The sequence below is a fragment of the Rattus norvegicus genome, chromosome 18 (genome assembly GCF_021556685.1).
Source record: "Rattus norvegicus strain SHRSP/BbbUtx chromosome 18, alternate assembly SHRSP_T2T, whole genome shotgun sequence".
NCBI lineage: Eukaryota > Metazoa > Chordata > Mammalia > Rodentia > Muridae > Rattus > Rattus norvegicus.
In genome coordinates, this window is record NC_141551.1 from 650,887 (window position 1) to 660,218 (window position 9,332).

Here is a 9,332-nt window from a genome sequence, read left to right on the forward strand (position 1 = left end):
GCCTCAAGTCTATATAGCTATATAATAGATATATTTGTATATAGAGACCTTTTGTATAAAGGAATATATGAAAACGTGTCTATTATATCTATTTAAATGCCAATTTACATATGTATATATGCAATATATACATATATTTTCTAAGTTGGACTCCATTTTCTCCAAGATTAAGATCAACAATTGACAATGGGAATTTATATGAATATACATACATATGTAATATATTTATCTCTATGTTTAGCTATATTAACATGTATAATTATCTATATGTGTATCTGAATCATATATACCTGTAACATCAATGTTAATTCATATAAACATGTATCTTTTATCTGTAATTGTACTGATAAATGTAGAGGCATAAATTATGTAATTATATGATATAGTATAGGTATGCATAGATAAAAAGTTACAGACACACATATAAAGCATAATTTATGATTTATTCCTACTGTTTCTAGGTTTTTATTTCAGGTTTATGTGTTTAATCCATCTTTAGATAGTTTTGTTAAAAGGTGAAAATCAAAGTGATAAACCTGCCTGCCATTTGTAGAAGGTTTTTAGTTGATTTTTTTGATTTAGCTAATAAGATGTAATCTGCAGAGAAGGCTAGCTTTACTTTACCCTTTTAAGGCTTTTTAGAGCCAGTATCTCACCATGTACCTCCTGCTATCTTGTAACCTACTATGTAGACCACCTTGATCTCAAACTCAGAGACACATCTGCCTCTGTGAGTGCCAGGATAAAAGTTGTGCACAATTGTACCTGTCCCTCTCCTGTTTATATAGAAAGAAGAAATCTGCCATCTCTTCTATAATCACAAATAGACATCTCTCTTAATTTTAGATACAAGAGCAATATTTGTTCTAACATAAAATTATAATTTATAACTTCAATGTGTTCTTAGAAAGCAGAAGCATCATTTTATTTTGGAGAGGAAAGGGTTTATTTGACTTATACTTCTGTATCACTGTTCTTCATTGGAAGAATTCGGGGCAGGAGCTCATGGTAAGGACCTGAAAGGAGGAACTGATGCAGAGCACTGAATGTACTGCTTACCAGATTGCTCAACCTGCTTTCTTATATATTCCAGGATCATCTGCTTAGAGGTATCACTGACCATGGTGATCTAAGCCCTCCCACATGAAGAGAATACCCTAGAACCTTGCCTACAAGCCAATTATTCAGAGACATCTTATCAATCAAAATTCCTCTTTTCCAGATGCCCATGGCTATGTCAAGTGGATATAAAACCAGCAAGTACATCCAACTTCCAAAATTTAATTTTAAAAATCCCAAATTTTTGAGGGAGAAAAAAACAGAAAGAAATACTGGGAACCATGGGAAAATATTTTAGTATATTTTTTCAGAACTTTTGCTCTTCAAACATATTTCTTCTTTAAGATGAGACAATATGCTTACTCATATTATGAAAATTGTCCTAACATATCTCTGTTTTCTTATTTTTTACTTTTTAAAAATTTTTATTTTTCTTGGATATTTTATGTATTTACCTTTCAAATGTTATCCCCTTCCTCCATTCTTGAGTATGCCTCCCTCCTCTCCCTTCTTTTTTTTTGATTTTAATCATAGTTATTATTTTAATAACATTATAGTTCACATTTTTTTATTTTAAGTTTTTTTTTTTATTAACTTGAGGATTTCTTATATACATTTGAGTGTTATTCCCTTTCCCGGTTTCCGGGTAAACATCCCCCTCCCCCCTCCCCTTGCTTATGGGTGTTCCCCTCCCAACCCTCCCCCCATTGCTGCCCTCTCCCCATAGACTAGTTCACTGGGGGTTCAGTCTTAGCAGGACCCAGGGCTTCCCCTTCCACTGGTGCTCTTATTAGGATATTCATTGCTACCTATGGGGTCAGAGTCCAGGGTCAGTCCATGAATAGTCTTTAGGTAGTGGCTTAGTCCCTGGAAGCTCTGGTTGCTTGGCATTGTTGTACTTTTGGGGTCTCGAGCCCCTTCAAGCTCTTCCAGTTCTTTCTCTGATTCCTTCAATAGGGGACCTATTCTCAGTTCAGTGGTTTGCTGCTTGCATTCGCCTCTTTATTTGCTGTATTCTGGCTGTGTCTCTCAGGAGAGATCTACATCCGGCTCCTGTCGGTCTGCACTTCTTTGCTTCATCCATCTTGTCTAATTGGGTGGCTGTATATGTATGGGCCACATGTGGGGCAGGCTCTGAATGGGTGTTCCTTCAGTCTCTGTTTTAATCTTTGCTTCTCCCTTCCCTGCCAAGGGTATTCTTTTTCCTCATTTAAAGAAGGAGTGAAGCATTCACATTTTGATCATCCGTCTTGAGTTTCGTTTGTTCTAGGGATCTAGGGTAATTCAAGCATTTGGGCTAATAGCCACTTATCAATGAGTGCATACCATGTATGTCTTTCTGTGATTGGGTTAGCTCACTCAGGATGATATTTTCCAGTTCCACCCATTTGCCTACGAATTTCATAAACTCGTTGTTTTTGATAGCTGAGTAATATTCCATTGTGTAGATGTACCACATTTTCTGTATCTATTCCTCTGTTGAAGGGCATCTGGGTTCTTTCCATTTTCTGGCTATTATAAATAAGGCTGCGATGAACATAGTGGAACACGTATCTCTTTTATATGTTGAGGCATCTTTTGGGTATATGCCCAAGAGAGGTATAGCTGGATCCTCAGGTAATTCAATGTCCAATTTTCTGAGGAACCTCCAGACTGATTTCCAGAATGGTTTTACCAGTCTACAATCCCACCAACAATGGAGGAGTGTTCCTCTTTCTCCACATCCTCGCCAGCATCTGCTGTCACCTGAGTTTTTGATCTTAGCCATTCTCACTGGTGTGAGGTGAAATCTCAGGGTTGTTTTGATTTGCATTTCCCTTATGACTAAAGATGTTGAACATTTCTTTAGGTGTTTCTCAGCCATTCGGCATTCCTCAGCTGTGAATTCTTTGTTTAGCTCTGAACCCCATTTTTAATAGGGTTATTTGTTTCCCAGCAGTCTAACTTCTTCAGTTCTTTGTATATTATGGATATAAGGCCTCTATCTGTTGTAGGATTGGTAAAGATCTTTTCCCAATCTGTTGGTTGCCGTTTTGTCCTAACCACAGTGTCCTTTGCCTTACAGAAGCTTTGCAGTTTTATGAGATCCCATTTGTCGATTCTTGATCTTAGAGCATAAGCCATTGGTGTTTTGTTCAGGAATTTTTTTCCAGTGCCCATGTGTTCCAGATGCTTCCCTAGTTTTTCTTCTATTAGTTTGAGTGTGTCTGGTTTGATGTGGAGGTCCTTGATCCACTTGGACTTAAGCTTTGTACAGGGTGATAAGCATGGATCGATCTGCATTCTTCTACATGTTGCCCTCCAGTTGAACCAGCACCATTTGCTGAAAATGCTATCTTTTTTCCATTGGATGGTTTTGGCTCTTTGTCAAAAATCAAGTGACCATAGGTGTGTGGGTTCATTTCTGGGTCTTCAGTTCTATTCCATTGGTCTATCTGTCTGTCTCTGTACCAATACCATGCAGTTTTTATCACTATTGCTCCGTAATACTGCTTGAGTTCAGGAATAGTGATTCCCCCTGAAGTCCTTTTATTGTTTTTTTTTTTTTTTTGGTTCTTTTTTCGGAGCTGGGGACCGAACCCAGGGCCTTGCGCTTCCTAGGTAAGCGCTCTACCACTGAGCTAAATCCCCAGCCCCGAAGTCCTTTTATTGTTGAGGATAGCTTTAGCTATCCTGGGTTTTTTGTTATTCCAGATGAATTTGCAAATTGTTCTGTCTAACTCTTTGAAGAATTGGATTGGTATTTTGATGGGGATTGCATTGAATCTGTAGATTGCTTTTGGTAAAATGGCCATTTTTACTATATTAATCCTGCCAATCCATGAGCATGGGAGATCTTTCCATCTTCTCAGGTCTTCTTCAATTTCTTTCCTCAGTGTCTTGAAGTTCTTATTGTACAGATCTTTTACTTGCTTGGTTAAAGTCACACCGAGGTACTTTATATTATTTGGGTCTATTATGAAGGGTGTCGTTTCCCTAATTTCTTTCTCGGCTTGTTTCTCTTTTGTATAGAAGAAGGCAACTGCTTTATTTGAGTTAATTTTATACCCAGCCATTTTGCTGAAGTTGTTTATCAGCTTTAGTAGTTCTCTGGTGGAACTTTTGGGATCACTTAAATATACTATCATGTCATCTGCAAATAGTGATATTTTGACCTCTTCTTTTCCGATCTGTATCCCCTTGATCTCCTTTTGTTGTCTGATTGCTCTGGCTAGAACTTCAAGAACTATATTGAATAAGTAGGGAGAGAGTGGGCAGCCTTGTCTAGTCCCTGATTTTAGTGGGATTGCTTCAAGTTTCTCTCCATTTAGTTTAATGTTAGCAACTGGTTTGCTGTATATGGCTTTTACTATGTTTAGGTATGGGCCTTGAATTCCTATTCTTTCCAGGACTTTTACCATGAAGGGGTGTTGAATTTTGTCAAATGCTTTCTCAGCATCTAATGAAATGATCATGTGGTTCTGTTCTTTCATTTTGTTTATATAATGGATCACGTTGATGGTTTTCCATATATTAAACCATCCCTGCATGCCTGGGATGAAGCCTACTTGATCATGGTGGATGATTGTTTTGATGTGCTCTTGAATTCGGTTTGCCAGAATTTATTGAGTATTTTTGCGTCGATATTCATTAGGGAAATTGGTCTGAAGTTCTCTTTCTTTGTTGTGTCTTTGTGTGGTTTAGGTATAAGAGTAATTGTGGCTTCGTGGAAGGAATTCGGTAGGGCTCCATCTGTTTCAATTTTGTGGAATAGTTTGGATAATATTGGTATGAGGTCTTCTATGAATGTTTGATAGAATTCTGCACTAAACCCGTCTGGACATGGGCTCTTTTTGGTTGGGAGACCTTTAATGACTGCTTCTATTTCCTTAGGAGTTATGGGGTTGTTTAACTCGTTTATCTGTTCCTGATTTAACTTCGATACCTGGTATCTGTCTAGGAAATTGTCCATTTCCTGAAGATTTTCAAATTTTGTTGAATATAGGTTTTTATAGTAAGATCTGATGATTTTTTGAATTTCCTCTGAATCTGTAGTTATGTCTCCCTTTTCATTTCTGATATTGTTAATTTGGACGCACTCTCTGTGTCCTCTCGTTAGTCTGGCTAAGGGTTTATCTATCTTGTTGATTTTCTCAGAGAACCAACTTTTGGTTCTGTTGATTCTTTCTATGGTCCTTTTTGTTTCTACTTGGTTGATTTCAGCTCTGAGTTTGATTATTTCCTGCCTTCTACTCCTCCTGGGTGTATTTGCTTCTTTTTGTTCTAGAGCTTTTAGGTGTGCTGTCAAGCTGCTGACATATGCTCTTTCCTGTTTCTTTCTGCAGGCACTCAGCGCTATGAGTTTTCCTCTTAGCACAGCTTTCATTGTGTCCCATAAGTTTGAGTATGTTGTATCTTCATTTTCATTAAATTCTAAAAAGTTTTTAATTTCTTTCTTTATTTCTTCCTTGACCAGGTTATCATTGAGTAGAGCATTGTTCAATTTCCACGTATATGTGGGCATTCTTCCCTTACTGTTATTGAAGACCAGTTTTAGGCCGTGGTGGTCCGATAGCACGCATGGAATTATTTCTATCTTTCTGTACCTGTTGAGGCCCGTTTTTTGACCAATTATATGGTCAATTTTTGAGAAAGTACCATGAGGAGCTGAGAAGAAGGTATATCCTTTTGCTTTAGGATAGAATGTTCTATAAATATCCGTTAAGTCCATTTGGCTCATGACTTCTCTTAGTCTGTCGACATCACTGTTTAATTTCTGTTTCCATGATCTGTCCATTGATGAGAGTGGGGTGTTGAAATCTCCCACTATTATTGTGTGAGGTGCAATGTGTGTTTTGAGCTTTAGTAAGGTTTCTTTTACGTATGTAGGTGCCCTTGTATTTGGGGCACAGATATTTAGGATTGAGAGTTCATCTTGGTGGATTTTTCCTTTGATGAATATGAAGTGTCCTTCCTTATCTTTTTTGATGACTTTTAGTTGGAAATTGATTTTATTTGATATTAGAATGGCTACTCCAGCTTGCTTCTTCTGACCATTTGCTTGGAAAGTTGTTTTCCAGCCTTTCACTCTGAGGTAGTGTCTGTCTTTGTCTCTGAGGTGTGTTTCCTGTAGGCAGCAGAATGCAGGGTCCTCGTTGCATATCCAGTTTGTTAATCTATGTCTTTTTATTGGGGAGTTGAGGCCATTGATATTGAGAGATATTAAGGAATAGTGATTATTGTTTCCCTTTATATTCATATTTGGATGTGAGGTCATGTTTGTGTGCTTTCATTCTCTTTGTTTTGTTGCCAAGACGATTAGTTCTTGCTTCTTCTAGGGTATAGCTTGCCTCCTTATGTTGGGCTTTATCATTTATTATCCTTTGTAGTGCTGGATTTGTAGAAAGATATTGTGTAAATTTGGTTTTGTCATGGAATATCTTGGTTTCTCCATCAATGTTAATTGAGAGTTTTGCTGGATACAGTAACCTGGGCTGGCATTTGTGTTCTCTTAGGGTCTGTATGACATCAGTCCAGGATCTTCTGGCCTTCATAGTTTCTGGCGAGAAGTCTGGTGTGATTCTGATAGGTCTCCCTTTATATGTTACTTGACCTTTTTCCCTACTGCTTTTAATATTCTTTCTTTATTTTGTGCATTTGGTGTTTTGACAATTATGTGACGGGAGGTGTTTCTTTTCTGGTCCAATATATTTGGAGTTCTGCAGGCTTCTTGTATGTCTATGGGTATCTCTTTTTTTAGGTTAGGAAAGTTTTCTTCTATGATATGTTGAAGATATTTACTGGTCCTTTGAGCTGGGAGTCTTCACTCTCTTCTATGCCTATTATCCTTAGGTTTGATCTTCTCATTGAGTCCTGGATTTCCTGAATGTTTTGGACCAGTAGCTTTTTCTGCTTTACATTATCTTTGACAGTTGAGTCAATGACTTCTATGGAATCTTCTGCTCCTGAGATTCTCTCTTCCATCTCTTGTATTCTGTTGGTGAAGCTTGTATCTATAGCTCCTTGTCTCTTCTTTTGGTTTTCTATATCCAGGGTTGTTTCCATGTGTTCTTTCTTGATTGCTTCTATTTCCATTTTTAATTCATTCAACTGTTTGATTGTGTTTTCCTGGAATTCTTTCAGGGATTTTTGTGTCTCCTCTCTATGGGCTTCTACTTGTTTATTTATGTTTTCCTGGAATTCTTTCAGGGATTTTTGCGATTCTTTCAGGCATTTTTGCGATTCCTCTCTGTAGGCTTCTACTTGTTCTCTAAGGGAGTTCTTCATGTCTTTCTTGAAGTCCTCCAGCATCATGATCAAAAATGATTTTGGAACTAGATCTTGCTTTTCTGGTGTGTTTGGATATTCCATGTTTGTTTTGATGGGAGAATTGGGCTCCGATGGTGCCATGTAGTCTTGGTTTCTGTTGCTTGGGTTCCTGCGCTTGCCTCTCGCCATCAGATTATCTCTAGTGTTACTTTGTTCTTCTATTTCTGACAGTGGCTAGACTGTCCTATAAGCCTGTGTGTCAGGAGTGCTGTAGACCTGTTTTCCTCTCTTTCAGTCAGTTATGGGGACAGAGTGTTCTGCTTTCGGGCGTGTAGTTTTTCCTCTCTCCTGGTCTTCAGCTGTTCCTGTGGGCCTGTGTCTTGAGTTCACCAGGCAGCTTTCTTGCAGCAGAAAATTTGGTCTTACCTGTGGTGCCGAGGCTCAAGTTCGCTCGTGGGGTGCTGCCCAGGGGCTCTCTGCAACGGCAGCAACCAGGAAGACCTGTGCCTCCCCTTCCGGGAGCTTCAGTGCCCCATGTGTTCTTTCTTGATTGCTTCTATTTCCATTTTTAATTCCTTCAACTGTTTGATTGTGTTTTCCTGGAATTCTTTCAGGGATTTTTGTGTCTCCTCTCTATGGGCTTCTATTTGTTTATTTATGTTTTCCTGGAATTCTTTCAGGGATTTTTGCGATTCTTTCAGGCATTTTTGCGATTCCTCTCTGTAGGCTTCTACTTGTTCTCTAAGGGAGTTCTTCATGTCTTTCTTGAAGTCCTCCAGCATCATGATCAAAAATGATTTTGGAACTAGATCTTGCTTTTCTGGTGTGTTTGGATATTCCGTGTTTGCTTTGGTGGGAGAATTGGGCTCCGATGATGCCATGTAGTCTTGGTTTCTGTTGCTTGTGTTCCTGAGCTTGCCTCTCGCCATCAGATTATCTCTAGTGTTACTTTGTTCTGCTATTTCTGACAGTGGCTAGACTGTCCTATAAGCCTGTATGTCAGGAGTGCTGTAGACCTGTTTTCCTCTTTTTCAGTCAGTTATGGGGACAGAGTGTTCTGCTTTCGGGCGTGTAGTTTTTCCTCTCTCCAGGTCTTCAGCTGTTCATGTGGGCCTGTGACTTGAGTTCACCAGGCAGCTTTCTTGCAGCAGAAAATTTGGTCTTACCTGTGGTCCTGAGGCTCAAGTTCGCTCGTGGGGTGCTGCCCACGGGCTCTCTGCAGCGGCAGCAACCAGGAAGACCTGTGCCACCCCTTCCGGGAGCTTCAGTGCACCAGGGTTCCAGATAGTTTTTGGCTTTTTCCTCTGGCGTCCGAGATGTGTGTGCAGGGAGCAGTCTCTTCTGGTTTCCCAGGCTTGTCTGCCTCTCTGAAGGTTTAGCTCTCCCTCCCACGGGATTTGGGTGCAGAGAACTGTTTATCCGGTCTGTTTCTTTCAGGTTCCGGAGGTGTCTCAGGCAGGGGTCCTGCCGCTCCTGGGCCCTCCCCCACGGGAGCCCAGAGGCCTTATACAGTTTCCTCTTGGGCCAGGGATGTGGGCAGGGGTGAGCAGTGTTGGTGGTCTCTTCCGCTCTGCAGCCTCAGGAGTGCCCACCTGACCAGGCGGTTGGGTCTCTCTCTCACCGGGTCTGGGAGCAGAGAGCTGCTGCGGGCCGGGCTCCCTTCTTCTATGAGGAAGCACTCCCAGTCCCCTTCAATACCCTGGCATTGCTCTACACTGTAGAAGTAAGTCATCACAGAACCAAAGGCTTTTCTTCCTATTGATTCAGCTCCTGCAGTCTTTCCTCTAACTCCTCCATTGGGATCCCCTTTTCAGTCAAATGTTTAGCTGCAAGCATCCTCATCTGTATCAGTAGTACTCTGGCAGATCCTCTCAGGAGGCTTCTGTCAGCAAGCACTTCTTGGCATCAGCAATAGTGTCAGGGTTTGGTGGCTGGATATGGGATGGATCCCCAAGTTATGCAGTTTTTGAATGACCTTTTCTTTAGTCCTTGGTCTACTCTTTATCCCTGTATTTCCACCAGTG